This window comes from Heptranchias perlo, chromosome 19, assembly GCF_035084215.1.
Source record: "Heptranchias perlo isolate sHepPer1 chromosome 19, sHepPer1.hap1, whole genome shotgun sequence".
In the NCBI taxonomy this organism is placed as follows: Eukaryota; Metazoa; Chordata; class Chondrichthyes; order Hexanchiformes; family Hexanchidae; genus Heptranchias; species Heptranchias perlo.
The window spans coordinates 26,331,935-26,353,988 of record NC_090343.1 but is presented as its reverse complement, the minus strand read 5'-3'; the positions used below and the strand labels follow the sequence as shown (position 1 = coordinate 26,353,988).

Genomic DNA, 22,054 nt, shown 5'->3' with positions numbered 1-22,054 from the left:
CTCTGGTATACAATAAATAATCCTTTTCTTTTAAAGCTATGGTTTATGCCAGTAATTTCATTAGGATAAAAAGCCCATTAAATTAAATATAAAATTTAAATCATGTGGTGATAAAAAGGCATTTCCCCAAATTAAACAATCAAATCATATTGCGTATTTTGTCCCTGCAGTGTGTTGAACTATTCTTGCCTTGCCTGACCTGGTCAGGTCATTAAACTTCTTGTTTTGAGTTACAGTGCAGCATGGAAGTGGAACTAACTGCTAAGCCCAGCTTCCTCTACTGTGCACAGCTTGATCTCCTCCCCCACCTCCCAAACATGACATTCCTGCTATATTTCATCTCTTGCAGCAGGAGAAAATTTGGTGGCATGCCAGTCAGTCACTGCCCTCTCTGCCCTTTTGAATAAACTTGTACTCGCTTCACATTCAAGGTCTCTTGAAGATTGCTGGCACTTTAAAATGTAGCAGGTGCATAAATCTTGCAACAGTCTGCCATTTCTTGTCCCTCCAGTGGCAAGTCCCAATTACAAGCAGGAAAACCACTGGCAGCCAACCCAAAATATTGTGAATTTCCTGGAATCAGCTTAATTACAAGGTCAGAGGCGCATTTGGTGGGTGGCCTAAAGTCCCACTCCACTAATCTAACACCAGCATTCCCCCAATTGCATCAGGAGTGTGCAGCTTGTCCTGTTCTGAAATTTGTCCTGGGCCCAACACTTGACACATACAGTATCAGATCCAAGTGAAGTGGCAGTTTTCATTTACTCCTCTATTTTCTTCAGTTATTTTTTTCTCTTTCAAGTCCCATACAACCACATGTGTCACAATCAGAGTGAGCAACCTATATCATAGTAGGTACAGCACAGGAGGAGGCCATTCAGCCCATCGTGCCTCTGCCGGCTCTTTGAAGTATTTAAGGACTTCGAGCTGATTGTGATTGGATTCTTTCATCCTTTACTCTGGGAAATGCCTCATGTCTATTCAGGACCCCTCCTTGTACAACCCCCAAATGACTCAATCAAGATCAAAAACTTACAATTTGACAAGACTTCACCCCACCAAATTATGCCATCTTGAATGGCCAACTTTTAACTGCCATATACTGGAGTTGACAAGGAGGCAGACATTAGCTACTTGGTTCCAGGTGTGAGTGAATTGTTTCCTTATACCCACTGGTTACTATAATTCATGGAAAACAAATCCATTGTTAGCTTCCAACTATTGGTATTTGGATCTTGGAGAGACATCAAAACCGAAGTGAAAAATTAAGCTGTTGCTAGTGGCATTACAGTTCTTGGCTATCAGCACCAGGAAATTACACCCCTTGTACTTTGAAAATGTTAGGAAACTTGACACTACAAATTTTAATTCAATGATCTAATTATTCAATTGAATATGTGAACAAAAACAACTGCCCACCACACCTCATTGAGGAAATGGAGCTCTTGGACTTTTTTTTCCCCATTGGGTTAGAGTATCTACTTGGCCATTTGAAAATATAACAGCTTTTTTGCAAGCCAAAACTTTCTGTAACTAAACAACAGCAAAACTGTAACAGGAAACATAGTAAACATTCAAGTCCATTTTTACAGTTGAGAGAAAAGCTCTTGCAGCAATTCTGCTCCCTTTAAACAGTCAAAAAAAAAGTCCAACTCCTCTGATAGCTCAGGCAGTAAATAGCTGAGGCACACAGACTAGGAGAAGCACAGACTGGATCCCAGGATCTCTGATCTTTGTCAGGGTGGCAATAGGGGTACATAGCCATATTTGGCACATGGAGCAGTTTGAAGCATAAGGAATGTTATTTACTAACTGAAGCTGATGATTTTGTGCATAATGCATGCTTTTTCCTGTGCTGACTCAGTGAATGGGTGCAGGACCAATTTTGGGTTGAAACATGGTAGAAGAGCAGATAATGGACATTGCAGAAAGGGAACATCGAGGACACAGGATCCTCAGGACTGTACTTAATGCAATCCACAAAACTCACCTACCCAGAACTCACTTAGGAGCATTGTTAGATAAGGTTCAAGCTGAGCAAAGAAGCTATCACTGAGTCATACCATTTTCTGAAGAAAGTTCTGCAGCTGAGATCAGCGAGTGCAACAGCACTGTTGTGGAAGATAAGGAAACCATGATACTGAATTTCCATACCACCAATCACCTTCCTGAATCAGTCACTATGGAGTGAACTTCTACATTTGTAATACGAGTCAAACCCTCTACTGGAAGGCACTCCAGTTCATTGACTTTAGCATTGTCTGCTAGAAGCAGGAACCAAGGTTACTGCTCCTGGCTTATACCAGTTGATATATTTCACCCATAGTGCAAGGCATTAGTGGCAGCACCCAAATTGCCATTCCTTATGATCCACGGCCGCATATGAATGGGAAAGACTTCCATGTCCTTAATATACAGATGGTTTACAATCAACAGCTGAAAAACATTCATGTCAATGCAGATTATCCAGGTAGTATTAACAATTCCTTCATCTTGAGACTGTACAATTTGACAGAATTATTTGAAGAGGAAGCTTACATGGAAGGGTGGCCCTTTGGGACAAAAAACAGCTGTTGCAACCATGGTTGATGAGCTTGTCTAATGAACTCTTGTATTCAACCACAGCAGAGACCTAATTATGCCCATGTCAGAATTAGGGTGCTCATCGAGAAAGCTTTTAAGTTGTTCAAGCAACTGTCCCAATTCTTGGGTCATTACAATCTCCTGTGAAAGCAGGAAAAACTGTTACAATGGTGGAGATTTTGAGGCTGGCCGCCCAGTGTGGTAACGCCCTGAAAATAGTTGGTACTGATTTACTGCTGCGTTTCTACTGATCGTATGACCACCCCTATCTTCCCCAGGCCCTACATCTCAGTGGCCAGAGCTCGTGCCTAAGTCAGATAACAGCCCTTTTAATATGCAAATTGGGGTCCTATGACATACGTAGGATCCCGATTGCTAGTTCAGGACTCAACTAGACCAGACAATAGACCAGAAAACTTAAGTTTCCTGCATTTATACCAGTTCGAGATGGGTGTAAATTTATCCCTAAAATCTTAGGCACAGCAGGACCCACAGTTATATTTCTGGTATTATGGGTTTATTATGGTGATTTTTTTTTAAGCGTTTTTTAATTTCTCGTCACTGAGACCTATGTTGTATTTTCTGGATCTTTGAATGTATTTTTACAGCAACAGAATGAATTGTATTAAAAACTGTACAACCTCCACGATTGCATTTTCTTATACACATGTGCCTAATGTGGATAAAAGATGTTGTGATGGCTTCAAACTTTTAGGCCTGGAATTTGCTGAAACTTGCATCTGAATTTCCTTAATCCTTTACACCGATTCCATGAAACCTCCGCCACAACCCTCTGCCGCTCATTAACACAACTCTGGCCCCATGCAAAAATGCAGCTCACACAAATTTCCTGAATTTAAGTCTAAAATTTTAAGTGCAACAGGACTCAGTCGTATTTCTGGTGTTTTCCGACAAATTTTTTAATTTCTCCACGCCGAGTCCTAAAATATATTTTCTGTATCTTTGAATGCATCTTCATGGCATCAAAGGGATTTGCATTAAAAACATGCTGTGCCTAATGTTATAAATGATGGTTTGATGGCTTCAAACTTTAATTTTCACACATAAAGAGGGACTTAAATAAGTTCAGCTCTTTCTTCGGGCCCCAATTGTTTACGTTCATTTCTGCTTCTTTTACGCTGGTTTTCAAGTTCTAATCTGTGCTAATGCGATTGTCAAAAAATTCCAGCGTAAATTGCCAATGGCGAGATTGGCAGAAATTTCAGCGTAACTTATTAGTTACACCATTTGAGGAAATTATTGCTAACTTTCTCCACAAAGTTTCTCTCAACATTTCACTCTTATCTTATAGTTCCTGTCTACATTCCTTAAGGTGGAGATATGCTTAGAAAGAAAGAATTGCATTTATATAGTGCTTTTCGCAACCTCAGGACATCCCAAAGTGCTTTACATCCAATGAAATACTTTTGAAGTGTATTTTAAATAAACGTTTCTCGTAGTCAATTTGAGCGTTTTTAGAAATTTGCCTCTTTGTCAAAGGAGAGTTCTTTAGAGCACATTCAGCGTTTGTGTTACCCCAGGGTTTATACAAAGGGCTGCTCTGAATAGGTGATTAATTACCTACTTGAACACAGTTTAATTTCAAGCTGAAATAGGAGTCCAATCAAGGTCCCAACCTTTCCTTAAATAGAAGGACAACAATGCTGACCAATTTCAGGACGGATTGATTTTTTTTTTATATTTCTCCTCACTGAGACCTATGCTGTATTTTCTGGACCGCTACCATCTAGGGACAAGCAAAAATTCAAGTCTCATTTTTTTTGTTGGACTGAAGGGAAAAAATACTGAATGCCCTCAGAACAAGGTCAGCCTAACTTATTCAGATGCAGCATAATTTTTTCAGCTGTCTCACAAAATACTCAGTTGCAGAAGAACTTGGAGTATATGGAGCTGTAATCAAGAAACTCATCCATAAAGTGCAAATAAATATGCAACAATTCATACATGCACAGCTAGGCTCTTATCCAGACTTTGAAATACTAGATACTTTGGCCATTAAGAAAGCAGGAGGCTTAAATACAAATCAGGGTTTCCATAGAATTAAACTCAAAATGATGTTGGACTAGATTATTCACAATAATCCACTGCTTACAGACTCCTTGCCATATTTGTGGTCATTTTCAGGTCAAACCCAGTTCCGTACCTTACAACAGTGAGACAGATGATCTTACTTTCCTCATTGCCTGCTGTGTTCAATCCCAGCTTTCTAAAGAAAGATAGAACTTGCTTTTATAACACTTTTCATGACCTCAGGACATCCCAAAGCACTTCGCAGCTCCTTGTACCTCCTTCATTGAAAATATTCAGCTTGTAATTTATTTTCCCAAGTGAAAATTTGGTGTGCATGTACCAACAGGGTAGCTGACAGGATTATCTCATGTTAGTAACTGCCAAGGGTGTGTTACTGTGATTCAAAAATCAGATACAGCAAATTTCATAGACAACACTTCAATATTTTTTTTAAAATTTGTCTGTAATAAACCCACTAAGGCAAAAAACTATTATGAGGTGATAAGTTCAATATCCCATGTATCAGTGTTGTCCAGTTTGTAAATAAAGCTTTCACTTATGTTGAGGTGCTAATTTTTCACTCACAGAAAAAGGTTACTCCCTGGGTTGTAGTTGGCTCTTCTTCTAGGACCGATTCCAGAAACCTGTTTCCATTGGAACTTAGCTTTTTGTGATCATCAACTATCTTTCTTAAAATATTTATAATATTCCCGGAGTCACTGTGAATACATGTAAAGTCACAAATATTTAAGAAGTGATTCTAACGTGACACAAAAAAACCAATATATACAAGCTACTTGGCATCAGAAAGAGAACAGATTGGAAAAATCTCATCTTGCCCATGATTCAGCAAAAATCCTTGTGATATTTCCAGCATTGGAACTCTTAACGAATCAATGTTAAATGTAACCATTTGTTGTGACTCTGTAAACTCTGAACTCCAAGTTATATCTCAGTTATCAATCTTTCCTTTTTCCTGACTGATATTCTCTCCTCCTTTTACTCCTGAAAACAAGACCTCAGTAACTGTGAAGTGATGCTTCTTGGTAAAAAAAAACCCCAGCTGTAATTATACTGTGAATCCCACCCTTGACACCTCTGTCCTTGCAAACTACCTCCCCATCTCCAACCTTCCTTTCCTCTCCAAAGTCCTCGAACATGTTGCGCCATCATTTCCACAACTCCATGTTTCAACCTCTCCAATCAGGTTTCGGCCCCTTCCACAGTATTGAGCCCTAATCAGTCACAAATCATATCCACTGTCACTGTAACCATGGTGCACTATCCCTCTTTATCCTTCTCGACCTCTCTGCAGCCTTTGACATGGTTGACCGCACCATCCTCCTCCTGCCATTGTCCAGCTGAGTGGGACTGACCTTGCCGGGTTCCACTCTTACCTATCCAGTCGTAGCCAGAGAATCTCCTGCAATGGCTTCTCTTCCTGCCCCCGCACTGCTATCTCTGGAGTCAGCCAAGGATCTATCTTCAGCCCTCTCTTATTTTTCATCTACATGCTGCCCCTCAGCAACATCATCCAAAGCAATGATGTCAGGTTCCACATTTACACTGACAACACACAGCTCTACCTCACCACCACTTCTCTGAACCCCTCCACTGCCTTTGTGTTGTCAGGCTGCTTGTCCAACATCGAGTCCTGGATAAGCCACAATTTTCTCCAATTAAACATTGGGAAGACCAAGCTATTTTCTTTGACCCCCTCCACAAACCCTGTTTCCTTGCCACCAATTGCATCCCCCTCTCTGTTTATTGCCTCAGCATGAACCAGATTGTTCGCAATCTCAGTGTCCTATTTGATCCTGAGCTGAGCTTCCGACCCAAGATCATCTCCATCACCAAGACCGCCTACCTCCATGACCGTAACATTTCCCATCTCTGCCCTTGCCTTTGCTCATCTGCTGCTGAAACTCTCATCCATGTTTTTGTTACATCCAGACTCAACTAATCCAATGCTCCGCTGGATGGCTTCCTATTTTCCACCCTCCATAAACTTGAACTCATCCAAAATGGCTGCACCGATCCTAACTCGTACCAAGTCCCGTTCACTGACCTACATTGTCTCCTGGTCCCCAAACGCTTCCATTTTAAAATTCTCATCCTCATGTTCAAATCCCTCCATTGCCTTGCCCCTCCTTGTCTCTGTAACCTCCTCCAACCCTACAACCCTTGGAGAACTCTGCATTCTTCCAACTCTGGCCTCTTGTGCATCGCCCACTTCCTTCACTTCATCATTGGCAGCTGTGCCTTCAGCTATCTAGGTCCTAAACTCTGGAATTCCTTCTCTCTGAGGGCCTATTAGAGACCAAAAAGGAAACCTATGTGTGGAGGCGGAAGATGTTGGTACGGTTCTTAATGAATACTTTGCGTCTGTCTTCACAAAAGAGAGGGATGATGCAGACATTGTAGTTAAGGAGAGGTGTGAAATATTGGATGGGATAAACTTAGTGAGAGAGTAAGTATTAAGGGGATTAGCATCTTTGAAAGTAGATAAATCACCAGGGCTGGATGAAATTTATTCTCAGGCTGTTAAAAGGGAGGAAATAGCAGAGGCTCTGACCATCATTTTCCAATCCTGATTGGATACAGGCATGGTGTCGTAAGATTGGAGGACTGTTAACGTTGTATCATTGTTTAAAAAGGGAGCGAGGGATAGACTGAGTAATTAAAGGTCGGGGTCAGTCAGTCTAAACTTGGTGGTGGGCAAATTATTGGAAGCAATTCTGAGGAACAGGATAAACCCGTCACCCAGAAAGGCATGGAGTAATCAAAGACAGTCAGCATGGATTTGTTACGGGAAGGTCGTGCCTGACTAACTTGATTGAAACTTTTGAGGAGATAACGAGGGTCGATGAGAGTAGCGCATTTGATGTAGTCTACATAGATTTTAGCAAGGCTTTTGACAAGGTCCCACATGGCAGACTGGTCAAAAAAGTACAAGCCCATGGGATCCAAGAGATCAAAATTGGCTTAGTGGCAGGAAGCAAAGGGTAATGGTTGACGGGTGTTTTTGTGACTGGAAGGCTATTTTCAGTGGGGTTCCACAGGGCTCAGTTCTAGGTCCCTTGCTTTTTGTAATGTATATATTAATGATTTGGACTTAAATGTAGAGGGCATGATTAAGAAGTTTTCAGATGATACAAAAATTGACTGTGTGGTTGAAAGTGTGGAGGAAAGCTGTAAACTACAGGAAGATATCAACCTGGTCAGGTGGGCAGAAAAGTAGCAAATGGAATTCAATCCGGAGAAGTGTGAGGTAATGCATTTGGGGAGGGCAAACAAGGCAAGGGAGTACACAATAAATGGGAGGATACTGAAAGGTGTAGAGGAAGTGAGGGACCGTGGAGTGCATGTCCACAGATCCCTGAAGGTAGCAGGACAGGTAGTTAAAGTGGTTAAGAAGGCATATGAAATACTTCCCTTTATTAGCCGAGGCATAGAATATAAGAGCAGGGAGGTTATACTGGAAATGTATAAAACACTGGTTAGGCCACAGCTTGAGTACTGTGTATGGTTCTGGTCACCACATTACAGGAAGGATGCAATAGCACTAGAGAGGGTACAGTGGAGATTTACAAGGATGTTGCCAGGACTGGAAAATTTTAGCTAAAAGGAAAGATTGGATAGGCTGGGATTATTCTCTTTGGAACAGAGGAGGCTGAGGGGTGATTTAATTGAGGTTTACAAAATTATGAGAGGCCTAGATAGAGTGGATGGGAAGGACCTATTTCGCTTAGCAGATATGTCAATAACCAGGGGGCATAGATTTAAAGTGATTGGTAGAAGGATTGGAAGGGAGCTGAGGAGAAATGTTTTCACCCAGAGGGTGGTAAGGGTCTGGAACTCACTGCCTGAAAGAGTGGGAGAGCCAGAAACCCTCAGCTCATTTAATAAGTATCTGGATCTGCACCTGAAGTGTCGTGACTTACAAGGCTACGGACCAACTGCTGGGAAGTGGGAATAGGCTGATTTTTGGCTGGCGTGGACACGGTGAGCCAAATGGCCTCCTTCTGTGCTGTCAATTTTCTATGATTCTATGATTCTCGACCTCTCTACTTCTCTTTCTTCTTTTAAGACCCTCATTAAAACCTACCTCTTTGACCAAGCTTTTGTTCACCTGTCCTAATGTCTCCTTCTTTGACTCGGTGTCAATTTTTGTCTGATTATGTTCCTGTGAAGCACCTTGGAATGTTATCCTAAGCTAATGGTGCTATATGAATGCAAGTAGTTGTTGTTGTAGGTTTGGTGCTGTGAAAGAGCAAAGAAATTTGGGGGTACAGGTTCACATAACATTAAAGGTTGCATCTCATGTTGGTAAGACTGTTAAAATTCCATGTGTATTTTAGGTTTCATCACAAGAGATATAGAATATAGAATAAAAAGCCAAGAAGCAATGATGAGCCTATATAAAACATTAATAATACCTGAGTTAGAGTACTTTGTGCAATATCGGGCTGTACAATATAGGAAAGATATTGAGGATATGAAAGGGTACAATGCAGATTCACTAGGATACTGTCTGGTATGAGGTAATACAAATACAACAAAAGACTTGAAAAATTGAGTCTTTTTTCATGAGAACAACACAGATTATGAAGCAATATGATAGTAGTGTTTAAAATTATGAAATGATGGGTAGATAGAAGCAGACTGTTTCCAGAGGTCTAGAATGAGAGGCCAGAGATACACGATTAAATGCAAGAGATTTAGAATAGAGGACAGGAGAAACATCTTCACACCGAGAGTTGGAAGGCTGTGGTCGAGGCAGAAACTATGTCAAGATTCAAGATTAGATTGGATAGGTGGATGAAGCAAAAGGGGTTAAAGGGATATGGGAACAGGGTAGGGAAATGTGATTATTTGCTTTTGTTGAGGGTAAACGCCAACATGGACTGGTTGGAGTGAATGGCCTGTTTCTGCATTGTAACTTCAATGTATTTCTAAGTCATTTGTTGGGAGTATAATTCCATGAGTTCCTATTACTTTCCAAGACCACACCAAAAAGGCCATTGCTCATGTGTAAACCTCAGCATTGAGTGTCAATAGACTATTTTACCACAGGAGACATCATAACCAAGTCAAATCTTGTCCTCACTCAGCATTCACAGATGTTACTGCCAGCAGACATCACTTGATAGCTATCAGCACCGAAAACCTTGATGAATTTACCACTCTTCTATCAACATGAATTGTGTGCATTAAATGATAGTGTAAAATCAATAACTTATTAACTGCAAGTATTAGCAATGCTATAAACACTGGCAAATCAATAACTTAACAAAACTGAGTGTTGGCAAAATGAAAGGGTTGTGTCAAAATAATCTCACAAAAAAAAAGCAGAAATATCAGAGATAGAGATATATATATATATAAAAATTTGATCAGCTCAGCATTCAGTCTCTGTGAATCACATAGATTACCTGCTGTGCTGACAGGATTCCAGTGGGTTGTGGCTTGTTCAAAATATTGTGTTAAAAAATATGAATGGGATGGCGACAGGAGGGGGAAAAATTCAAAAATATTCATTGCCAAAATTATGAGCCATATTTTTCAGGAATCAATGAAGTCACATTCTTTTCCAGTTACAAAGGAAAAAAGGAAACATCTCCACTGTAAAGCATGATTGTGGCGTGCAGTAGTGAATCCATGCGTAATCCCCAAGGCACAATGCTGCATGAGCTAATGAGCCTTTGAATTCAAGTACAGCTGCACATCGACCATTCAAAACACTAAGAAATCATCTGTAAGATCACATTCAGATGTGCTTCTTTTGTACAAAGAAAACAAGCAGAAAATATTTAAAGGAAAATCTGTGTCAGAAGTATTTACATTGGATTAGTTTGGAACTTAAGTTCCTGCCCTGCCCCTCTCATTCACAACACAGTATGAGAGAAGTTTGTGAAACAATATAGAGAGGAATTCTAGTCCTTTATATTATTCCAGGTAAATTGAGGCAGACTCCTTTCATCACTGACTTACTTGACCCCAGCTCACATTGACGAGATTAAAGTTTCTGTCTTGTGATTCTGAGCGTCCGACTGGAAATATATTTGGCCAGCTTCAATCCAGTGCCTAATTGGTGAAGGTTCACAGCACAAAACCTCACAATTTGGCATTAATCGGCAATGCAATCCCAAAATTCACTCAAATGGCTAGGGTAGAATATGGGGGTGTCATATTGCAAGAGAGTGTTCTTCCAAGACTGGAGTTAAGATCTATGAATGAGGCAAAATAGGGTGCGTCACCCTGCACCTAACTTATTCATCTGGTTGCAAATTTTATTAAAAGAATATTTACTACTGAATTGTTATACAGAGATTTTTTGTGAACTTAATTTAGAATTAATGAAATAGATTTTCCACAATGGTCATGGAACATTGCAGTGTGGGCTTTTCATCGACTTGAGTAGCACATGGCAGACATCAATGAATCCCCCAGGGTCTGCTCTACTTATGGATTAATGGCAAGCTACTGGGAAGCTTTGCCTTGCTCAATTGCCTTAGGGAGTTGAAGATGAATTCTCCAGAGTTTTTCCTGAATTGGCCATAGTTTTTTTTTCCCTTTCCCAGGAGAATTCTTGGTTGGGGAGAGGGACAATGATGTGTAACATTTTACTGCTGTTTGGATGCGGCTGACTTGATGGGTCTGATGGCCTTTTCCTGCTTGTTTTTTTCCAATGTTTGTCCAATTTACCCGGCATGGGAAATTTGCAGCTTTGGAGCAACTGATGCCATCTAAAAAGATAAGATAACTTTTTGCAAACAAACATTGTAGAGACATTTTTTAAAAATCTATAGTTATAATTAACAATGGCAATACTCATTGTCACAGAGGCATGCACTCTAGTGCAACACCATGCCACAGAGCATATTGCCATCTAAGTGACAATAGAAGAGGTGTCTTGCAGCCAGCATTCTAACCTATAGTCCTTTTCTGTTTGTATAGGCGTCCTCAAGAATCAGGAAGAGCTTCCACTGCTGCACAAGATGCCAACACCTCACAGAACCCTGTATCATTCACTCCACCCATCACAGCACCAACACATGTATAACCACCCTGAGGGATTTAATCAATATGAGGAAGGCGCACCGTTAAATCATTGAGCCTGAATGAGGAGGAGTAGTGACAGTGATAGTGTAGGAATTTGCTAGCCAGAGGGCCAATGCACATCCTTCCTCAGTTGCAGGGCCTGGGAGTTGGATCGCACAGGTCCTGCACGGAAAATAAGCTGTTATCTGAGCATAAACATTTTGTGCGAAACACACCCTGAAAAGGTCAACATGGCTTTGTCAAGGGAAGATCATGTCTGACTAATTTGATTGAATTTTTTGAGGGGGTGACTAGGCGTGTGGATGAGGGTAACGCAGTGGATGTGGTATACATGGATTTCAGTAAGGCCTTCGATAAAGTCCCCCACAGGAGACTGGTCAAGAAGGTACGAGCCCATGGAATCCAGGGTGCCTTGGCACTTTGGATAAAAAACTGGCTTAGTGGCAGAAGGCAGAGGGTGATGGCCGAAGGTTGTTTTTGTGACTGGAAGCCTGTGGCCAGTGGGGTACCACAGGGATCGGTGCTGGGTCCCTTGCTGTTTGTGGTCTACATTAATGACTTGGATATGAATGTAAAAGGTATGATCAGTAAGTTCGCTGATGATACAAAGATTGGTAGGGTGGTAAATAGCGAGGAGGATAGCCTCAGTCTGCAGGACGATATAGATGGGTTGGTCAGATGGGCGGAACAGTGGCAAATGGAATTTAACCCGGAAAAGTGCGAGGTGATGCACTTTGGAGGGACTAACAAGGCAAGGGAATACACAATGAATGGGAGGACCCTAGGCAAGACAGAGGGTCAGAGGGATCTTGGTGTGCAAGTTCACAGATCCCTGAAGGCGGCGGAACAGGTAGATAAGGTGGTAAAGAAGGCATATGGGATACTTGCCTTTATTAGCCGAGGCATAGAATATAAGAGCAAGGAGGTTATGATGGAGCTGTATAAAACACTGGTTAGGCCACAGCTGGAGTACTGTGTGCAGTTCTGGTCGCCACACTACAGGAAGGATGTGATCGCTTTGGAGAGGGTGCAGAGGAGATTCACCAGGATGTTACCAGGGCTGGAGCGCTTCAGCTATGAAGAGAGACTGGGAAGATTGGGTTTGTTTTCCTTGGAGCAGAGGAGGCTGAGGGGGGACATGATTGAGGTGTACAAAATTATGAGGGGCACAGATAGGATGGATACTAAGGAGCTTTTTCCCTTCGTTGAGGGTTCTATAACAAGGGGACATAGATTCAAGGTAAAAGGCGGGAGGTTTAGAGGGGATTTGAGAAAGAACTTTTTCACCCAGAGGGTGGTTGGAGTCTGGAACTCACTGTCTGAAAGGGTTGTGGAGGCAGGAACCCTCACAACATTCAAGAAGCATTTGGATGAGCACTTGCAATGCCATAGCATACAAGGCTACGGACCAAATGCTGGAATATGGGATTAGAGTAGACAGGGCTTGATGGCCGGCGCGGACACGATGGGCCGAAGGGCCTCTATCCGTGCCGTATAACTCTATGACTCTAATGTTGAATCTTGGGAAAAGGTAGTGAACTAAATCATTTTGGTGCACCTGAGTCATGAGGTCGGCAAGAACAGATCTCAAACAGCCATGACCTGACATCAGTGCCACTCATGAATCAGAAGGTACACAAGGAAAGGTTGTGCTCAGGAATTGACTTGTACATGTGGCTTGTAGTATAAAAGTGTTGTTGAGGGAGAGCAGAATCCAATATTCACAGGTTGACAGTAAACCTTCAGTACAAAATGTAAATTTTGCCCCAGCTGACAGTAAACCTTCAGTACAAAATGTAAATTTTCTCCTCAGGAATCAGAAATTCATCATGCTGGAGCCATCATTTTTTGGGTCACGGATGAGAACTGCAGAGTTGGAAAGTGCTAATGCACTTCAAAGTAGGCATTAAAGATAGACAGTAAGACAGGAGTCTATGCGTGGCACAAAATAGAACTACAGTCTGCAACAAATCTGGTCAGGAGCCAGAACACAGATTTTCTGGACAGCAGCAGAGGCAAGGAAGATTACATCTTCAGTGGTAGAAATTTTAAAGAAAAAAAGGGGCAAATGGAGTGGCAAAATAAAAACACCTCAACTTGCCACTGGTACTTTCATGTACACAGGGTAAGAGGACAAGAGGGCACATGTTCAGGGTTATGATGAGACAATTTAAGACAGATATTAGCTATTATTTCTTTGCACAGAGGATGATCCATCAGCTGAAACAGATGTCAGAAAAGATGATTGAGACAAGGACAAGTCAAGTGGGCTGAATGGTCTTCTTCGTCAGAACTGATGTTATGATTTTGTGAACCACAGTGGTGACTTCCTATTACAGCATTTGGACTGGAACATTCAAAATCTGGTAGCCATCAGTTTTTACCATTAATGTCAGGTGGTAAATTATTGGTAGCAGTGTAAACATACCCAATATCAGAAGATAAGCAAACACAACTAAAGGTTCAAGCCATTCCATATCATGGCAATCACTTCTCAATATTGGAATTCAACTACCTTGAATGGTCCAATAAGTATCTCTTTCAAGCAATCATGGTCTTTCCAAACATTGACCTCTAGGATCACTTCCTGAACATTATTGTGTGCTACATATATTATACATTGTACACAGTTACCAGCCACTATAAATTATTTCTTTCTATGAAAATGTACAAGAAATAACATCCAAACCAGCTAACGATGTATCAAAACTATATCTGAAATATTCTTATTTTGTTGTACAGAAAATGTACCACAAATGGAAATAAAAACTATATTAGATGTTCTTGATTTGTCTAACTATGGCCTGACTGTAGCACAGTTCCAAACAGCATCCTTTGGGATCTATCAGATTTTCCAACACACCATGCACTCAATTAAATTTATTCTATAAATGCACTCTGTTTCTGCACAATTGTTTCCATTCATCTCTCCTGCCTCAATTGCAATCTTGGATCAAAATTCCAGGTGTAACTGTGCACAATTTAGATCTCAAAACAAAGCTGTTATTTTCAATTTTGACAGAGATGGTAAGTTTCAATGATGTTTGAATAGAATATTACCAATGCAATTGGGTGAATATTATATTTGCCCCAGGTTGAGTAATATTCATGTACCTGCACCTAAGAGGAAGATTGGGACCTATGCCTTACAAATTGATAACCTAATGCAGCCTTCCGTCTCTCATGCAGAAATTGTAGGGTAACCTGGTGTTCACTCATATAGTTTCTAAGTTCTAAAGATAAATTAATCCCCCGGAGTTGGATTGGTCTTTCTGTTTGAACAATTACCGGAAAACAATTTGCATGGTTAGATATATATTTATACAATGAGGTCTTGTTTAGACAGCTTAGATTTATAGAATCTCTCCTCATCAGAGCATCTACAATAGGAAGAGATGAAAGCACTGTGCAGCACACAAAATAAACTGGGTGGGGGGAGGGGGAGGGGGAGGGGAGGGGATGGACTGAAGGCATGGTTAAAGAGCGGTTTCTTGGAAGCTTTTATAGGCAATGAGAGCAAGTGAAGCAATATGGTTTCAGAAGAGAAATCCAGAGGGCAGAGCCACAAGTGCTCAATATTCAGCAAAATATTAAAAAGGAATTCCTATTGATTTTCTGTACTGAATTTTGAAAATATCTGACCTTCACAGAAAGCATGAAAAAACAATAAAACGAATGAAGAAAATAGACTTTAATATTTGAAAGGAAACTTCCTGTAGTTTGTGTGGCATTCCTTAGACTACACACCAACTGCAAGGTGGATGGATGCGTGAGCAGCTTATATGTATTTACCAACATTTTACCTGCTGGAACAGGCGCAAGTCTCCCTCTAATTTTCCCATGCTCGCTGTGGAAAAGTATCTGACCTTCACACAGTGCATCCCAACACTGTTGGGGCTAAATTAAAAGCTCAGCTATTTGAGGGAATTCACCTGGTATTCTACCAATCCATGCTGCCAGGCAATATAGCTCTAACGTGCCATTCAAAAATATTAAAATTATGATGAATTCACTTTGTATTTTTTTGTTCTGCTGGCACAATATTGTGATTAGATAAAAATACCCTCCCCCATTGTACATGTTTCTTACCTTCAGCTTCGGTACTTTGAACTTCGAGTGGGGAGCGTGTGGTAGTGGAACTGTTGACTTATTACAGCTTAGTTGCTTCTGCTTAGAAGATGTGTGTCCACCTACAACAACATATATGAAGTCAGATTTCAATACTCTGCAAGACATCAATTTCAAAGAGATGAAGGAACCAAAGTTTGATTATTAGATTGGTTTAAATCCCATAAGCATATCTAATTAGATAGTCAGATTTTGGATACCGCACTGTCAGATTAACACATCACAATGTGATTCTCCCAAGTGATGATCCCTGTGCTGACAGAACTCATACAGGAGAAGTATGTTGGCTCCTAAACAAGCACCATAGAGGATTTCATCATGTAGCTTATACAAAGACTTTGAATGGACTGATAGAAAAGTCTAATTTGCTAATCTGATGTGTCCAGCTATGGGGCAGCATGGCTAGAAATCCAAAGGCCAATTCAATGCTTAGAGTGTATTCACATTCCAGGACCACCTAATGAATTGGGCATGGTCAGCTACCCTCTCCAGTTTGTGAAGGCTAACAGGAGCAAAGTGAACCCACCTCCATTTTTGCCAAGTTCACTACATCAGCCCGATAGGGATAAGAAACTTAGGCGGGTGGGGGAAGGGAAACCATTTAAAAGTATGGTAGGAGAGGGAGAAGAAATGCCAACCCAAACGCAACTTTCATTTTCTTTTACTTCATCAATAAATATAATTTATTTTTAGGCATAATTAGTAATTGTACAATCCTAAGGATTGATGTTTTATACATTCTGGGGACCAAAAATGATCATTCATATGTTTAAAATATAAGACACAAAAATAGTGAACACTTAACATCTGGCAGAACTGCATTATGCTCAATAATTCATTTTAAGACATACCCACTGGTTTATGTTCTACCAGAGGCCATGTACCCAAAGGATAAACATGTTTCACCAGGGGGGGGGCATTCCAGGCACTTTTTCCACTCTTATACTCAGCACTGCTTTATGATGCATTAGGACGAGTGCCATAAAACATTTTAATTTTTTTAAAACTGCACAACTGTAAAGGAATGAAAACTATTAATATCTAACAACTCACAGACTAATGACTTAAATCTGTAAACATTTCTTTTGATGAATGAAGGCTGTCAAAAGTGCAAGCACCAGTGCTGCAGAGAATCATGATTAGTGAGTTCTTTTTAAATAAATCGCTGCTGCCTGCATGAGCACGTAGTCTAGGTAGAAAAATGCACATGTCAGAGGTCAAAATAAACTAGAAATCTAGATGGCAGCTACCATTTATTATCACTGAGAGCCTGGAATAGAAGGGAATCCTATAAACACAGCAAACTGTAAAAAAGTAAGCTCACAAGTGAAAAGGTTGATTCTGAAAGGGGTGATTGAGTGAAGCTGTATTCAAGATAGATTCTGGAATCCTCTACAATACATTTTTCATGCAATATTTATACCATAGTTATACTACATATTTGGAAACCAAATAGCTGTGAAATTGATAAAATTCTTCATGAACTACAACACTGCAAACTCTTTCTCTGTGACAAACTGGAACAAAGGGAATCAACATCCTTTGTTGGTTTCCAGTTGGTTTACCCTGAAACCATTTCCAAGTGATCTGCAACCCAGCTTTTGTTCAGAATCGTGCTCAAAACATTTTTCGCTGTCTGATACATGCGGTGATACCATTACACAGGGTAAAACGGTTCCATATCAGGAGTTTAGTGCATGTAGGCCATATAACCAGTCTAAATTATCAGAATCTACTTTTCCAGATTTAGCATTGGAACCAGGACTTAATTTCTGATTTCAGAAAGTAGCATTTATATTGCACACTTTAGAAGGTAAACTGAGCTCTGTAGATGTGAGTCCATTAGCTAGCAACAGCAACAAAAGGAAATGGTGACACACTTTGAAGTTTTATCAAACTGTGTTGTCAATGAAAGAGAGAGGGAGATTATGAAGAACTAATAGAACTTAAGGTGTGAAATCACACACTATATTAGGAATAGCCATTCCAGATAGAACAAGACCACTCTCCGTTATGGTCACAATTGTGTTAGGTGATTTCCAAAAGGTCATTTTTGTAATAAACATCATTCAACAATTCCAAGCATTGTTTAGAACAGCTTAGATTTATATAATTCCTCCACATGTCGAAGAATTACTCGTTGCATCTACAGGGGGAGGAGATGGAAACACTGAGCAGTGCACAAAATAATTGGGGATGAGCGAAGGGGAGGGAAAAGAGTGTCAAAGAGAAAGGTTTCTTGGAGGCTTTTGAAGGCAGGGAGAATAGTGATGGGGCAACATAGTTTCAGAAGAGAATTATAGAGGGCAGAGCCATGGATACTCAAAAAGTAGAAAGGCTTAAAACATTTTGTACTCAAGTTAAATTAGTTTTGAATATTGTTAGTAAATGTCTAGAACAAACTAAACATCATACTTTCAGAAGTTACCAAAATATTGTACATCAATTATGAGACGGCCCTGAAACTACAATGTAGACTACAACCATGTTCATCTAAAAAGTCCACCTCTGCTATTTAGTAAAGGTGTTAACCCATTTAAAATGAATGGTTGGAAGAAGAATTTTAGACAAACAGTTTAGTATTCATACAATGCATAATTTCAGCACCTAATATTTCCTTCCACTCTGAGGATTTGTCCAGCAATATCGAAGGATTAAAAGTTGTCTCTTCTGTGTGTTTTGGATCTCTTGGCCTAGAAATTGGATCACACCTGAATCTGGGTGCGATCCCGGTACAGCTACATGCAGCTAATGAGTTCGGAGGCAGGACCATGGTAAATAGGACCATAGCCATGTCAAAGAGGCCCACAGCTCACCAGTTGCGGGGAGGCAGCACGATCGGACCGCTTGGACACTGGCTGAGGGCCTCAGGAGAGACCGGGGGTGGTGGGGAGGAGATGGGAAAGCAATCGGGAGGAGGACGAGTGGTTGCCGGCAGCTGCCCACAGTTTTAATGTAGAACTGGGAAGAGCAATTCTGCTCCTCCTGACTCCACAATAAGTAAAAAACGTTCAACTTACATTTTGGGTGGCAGTCTCCAGCGATCCCTTTATGCACCGTTGGTTTGGCTGCTGAGTGCCTGAAGAAACTGACCACAGCATGCACAGCGCATGCTGCGGACATTCGCAGACCAATTTGGCAAAAGGGGCCTCAAACAGGTGTTAAGCTCATTGCATATGCAAGGCAACGACCTAATGGCAGTTTCAAGCACGCACCCTGCACGGCTACCGAACAGCCCTAACCAATACGGCAGGCAACGCAATTCTGCCGCAGAACGAGTGCACACCCTCAACCTGCCATACTGAACTCTTGTTATAGCTATAAAATGGGCACAGTGCCATTGAATTTCTAGGCTCTCATTTCATTAAGTAATACAGCCTTTGTTTACTATCAGAAACACTGCAACAGAACACAAAGGATTCCATATGCATTTATTAGTTTAGAAGGACAATCTCAAACTATGTCACTGCAATAATGTTCCTGATTTCATTCCATCTGAAGGAACAGATGCAAAACAAGGGTAGAATTAATGCTCCATTTGAAGGGCTTCTACGGGTAGTCTTCTGCTTTCAGAATTTAGTATAAAGTTCATCTTTTCTTCAACTCCTTGTAGGAGGAAAATAATGTCAATTATTTAATTATAAATAAATAACCAGATGCTAAATTGAAGGGCTCAGAGATCCCATGCTGATAACCCAAGCTTCAAGTAAAGCATAACTGACATCTGAACTCTTCCATACCCAATAGGTCTAGTTTTTCAATTATTCATCAAGACACTAATTGGCCTTGAGGTAGTGAAATTCTCACCTCTGGAAACGTTAAGTGGCGATGCTGGGGAAGCTCATATTGTACTGTAAAGGACAGCTCTGTTCAACTAATCTAAAGCAACAATTATAATGGTCAAGTAGAATTCTACTGCTCAGATTATCATATGTGGACCAGGGTAAACATTGAATTATTTTCTAAATCTGAAGAAGAGAGGAACCATAGTCTGTTCCTAGCTCTAGAATTCATTTTCAATTTTGCTCTCTTTGAATTGGACGGCACATAGACTTAAATGAAGTAAATGTGCTTCAGATTGTTTTAAAGCACAAGTGTTAGAAACTAAAAATTATCCTGAAGGTGTGAATATTCTGATCTCCTCTGACTTCTTAAAATTCAGGTTGGAGCCACAACAATAGCAGAAATATAAAGACAGCGAAAGATTTTTTTTAAACTAAAGTAAAACTTAAGGGGTAGGAACCTACTGCTTGACCAGTGTCAACACAAATCTAGTTTCAGTTGCTATCTATGTGCTTATAAACAGACAACAGGCCTTTACTCACACCTATGCATATGCACACAGTTTTGGTTCTTGTTTCTATTGCCATTCATTGACCTCTCATAGTTCCTCTTTTCATCCCTCCTTCCCATCCCTAATCAGGAATGCACGGCTAAGTCCCATCATCTTTTAATGTAGTGTCCGGGTGAAACAACATGTCAGTCCCATTCTTTCTTTGACTGCTACAACTTTTCCTGACAAATTAGTATCTCTTTTTATCCACCACAATCACAGCTGCTTCGACAGCCCATGAGATGATTACTGAGATAAATCATTCAAAAGGAGGTGCTCATACTGTATATGACCTGAAACAGCTGGTACGTTTTCACTCTGAGTCTCACTCACTGGATTTACAGAATATTTTGCATGTATAATCAATGACTTCTTCAAGCTGCTGTAGAGCCCCAATCCAGGGTTCAAAAGAAAAAAAAAATGGAATTAAAAACAGCACCGCTTAATTAATTTTTCTTTTCAGGTCAGCATCTGCCAATTTTGCTTTCCAGCTGTGCATGTTGAGGACTGTGTAATAAAAATGTCACGTAAAACTGGTTAGAAAAAGAATTGAAGAAAAAAAGGAGCTCTTTGACAAAGTGTATTTTCCAAGCTGGAAGTCTACTCCAGTAAGATGTCTTAAACCTTTCATTTGGTTTTCCCACAGGTTTCTTCTACCATCCCTTCCTCCAAACATTTCCCTCTCCTTCCACATGCCACAGCAACTTCCTGCTTACAGGAGAGAAGGATGTTTGTGCTGCAGATTACTCTTTGATTCCAAACAATGCTATTCTGGGACTAGTCAGCAGAGGTGTTACGTTATAAAATATATACAGTAGTGTCCTCATTTACTCCCCTCCTCTCATATCTCCACCCTGAACAATTCTTGCTTTTATTCTGTGCTCCACCTCGGCCAGCTCACCCGAGTGACTGGCAGTCATGAGACTGCAACCTGCAAGTGGGCAGTCAATTGCTGTTGCACTCACACTACTAAGCTACTTGCACGTTATTCCACTTTGTCCTGTTTAGCTTTCAAGGTCAATTTATCTGTGTATTATTCCACTGTCTCAAATATCCTCTGAATGAACACCCCATTACTTAAAGTTTAGCTGCTTAAAGTGACAGATCAGAGTCCAAGTATTTGTTGTTACTTGGGCCTGGCAATCAGTCTATGCAATATGTTTCATCAGTGCTCTCTCAGCAATGTTACATCACTAAAAGAACATTAGTGCACTGGAGAGAGCTCAAACAAGAGTGACAAGAATGACTTAGGGCTCTATATAATGCTCAAATGAGTATCACAATACACCCAAAGACAGACACACAGAAGTGAGCTTGTTTCACAATAAAAATGTTTTTTTTGAGGAAATATCATCAAGGCCTCCCTGATGGCTCAGGCTGGTTAAGACAGCAAGTAGCTGAGCTACACAGATCAAGAGGATCCCAGGTTTGATCCTGGCGTATGCCAGCTGGTTCCAGCCACAGTGGTTGTAGGGGTATAATATCCTGGGTTAGAGGGGGGAAAATCAACCGGTTTCCTGCTCATGATTTCTGTCCAGCAGCCCCTGCACTTGTATGGATGCCTGGTGAAGAGAGTATCAGGCTTGGCTATTATGCTCCTCATAATGAAACAGTTTGAAATATTCACTGTCAAAGCTCACACATGAACAGCTATGCGGACAAGATACAGGAGGACATCCAGCATCTGTAGAACCAATATCCAACAAGGTTTCAATGCTTCCAAGAGCTGAGAAATATTGGTCAAAACGAAAAGAAGGAAGAATAAATTGAAGTGCTGAGAGAGATGGATAACATAGATACAGGTCACTTAACTTGAACGATGAGTGCAGAACAAAGGGATATAGATCTGAAGCCGTCAGCTTTGGCTCAGTGGTAGCACGCTTGCCTTTCAGTCAGAAAGTCATAGGCTCAAAT

The 22,054-nt window shown here is 40.7% G+C and overlaps 1 protein-coding gene across 3 annotated transcripts in view; it reads right to left on the bottom strand.

The window, feature by feature from the left end:
• LOC137335258 (extracellular sulfatase Sulf-2-like) overlaps positions 1-22,054 on the bottom strand; it is a 287,785-nt gene that overhangs the window by 214,382 nt on the left and 51,349 nt on the right. For all 3 annotated transcript variants that reach the window (XM_068000536.1, XM_068000535.1, XM_068000537.1), the window contains exon 2: positions 15,769-15,869. The gene's annotated coding sequence lies outside the window, so the exon portion shown is untranslated. The remainder of the gene's footprint in view (positions 1-15,768; positions 15,870-22,054) is intronic.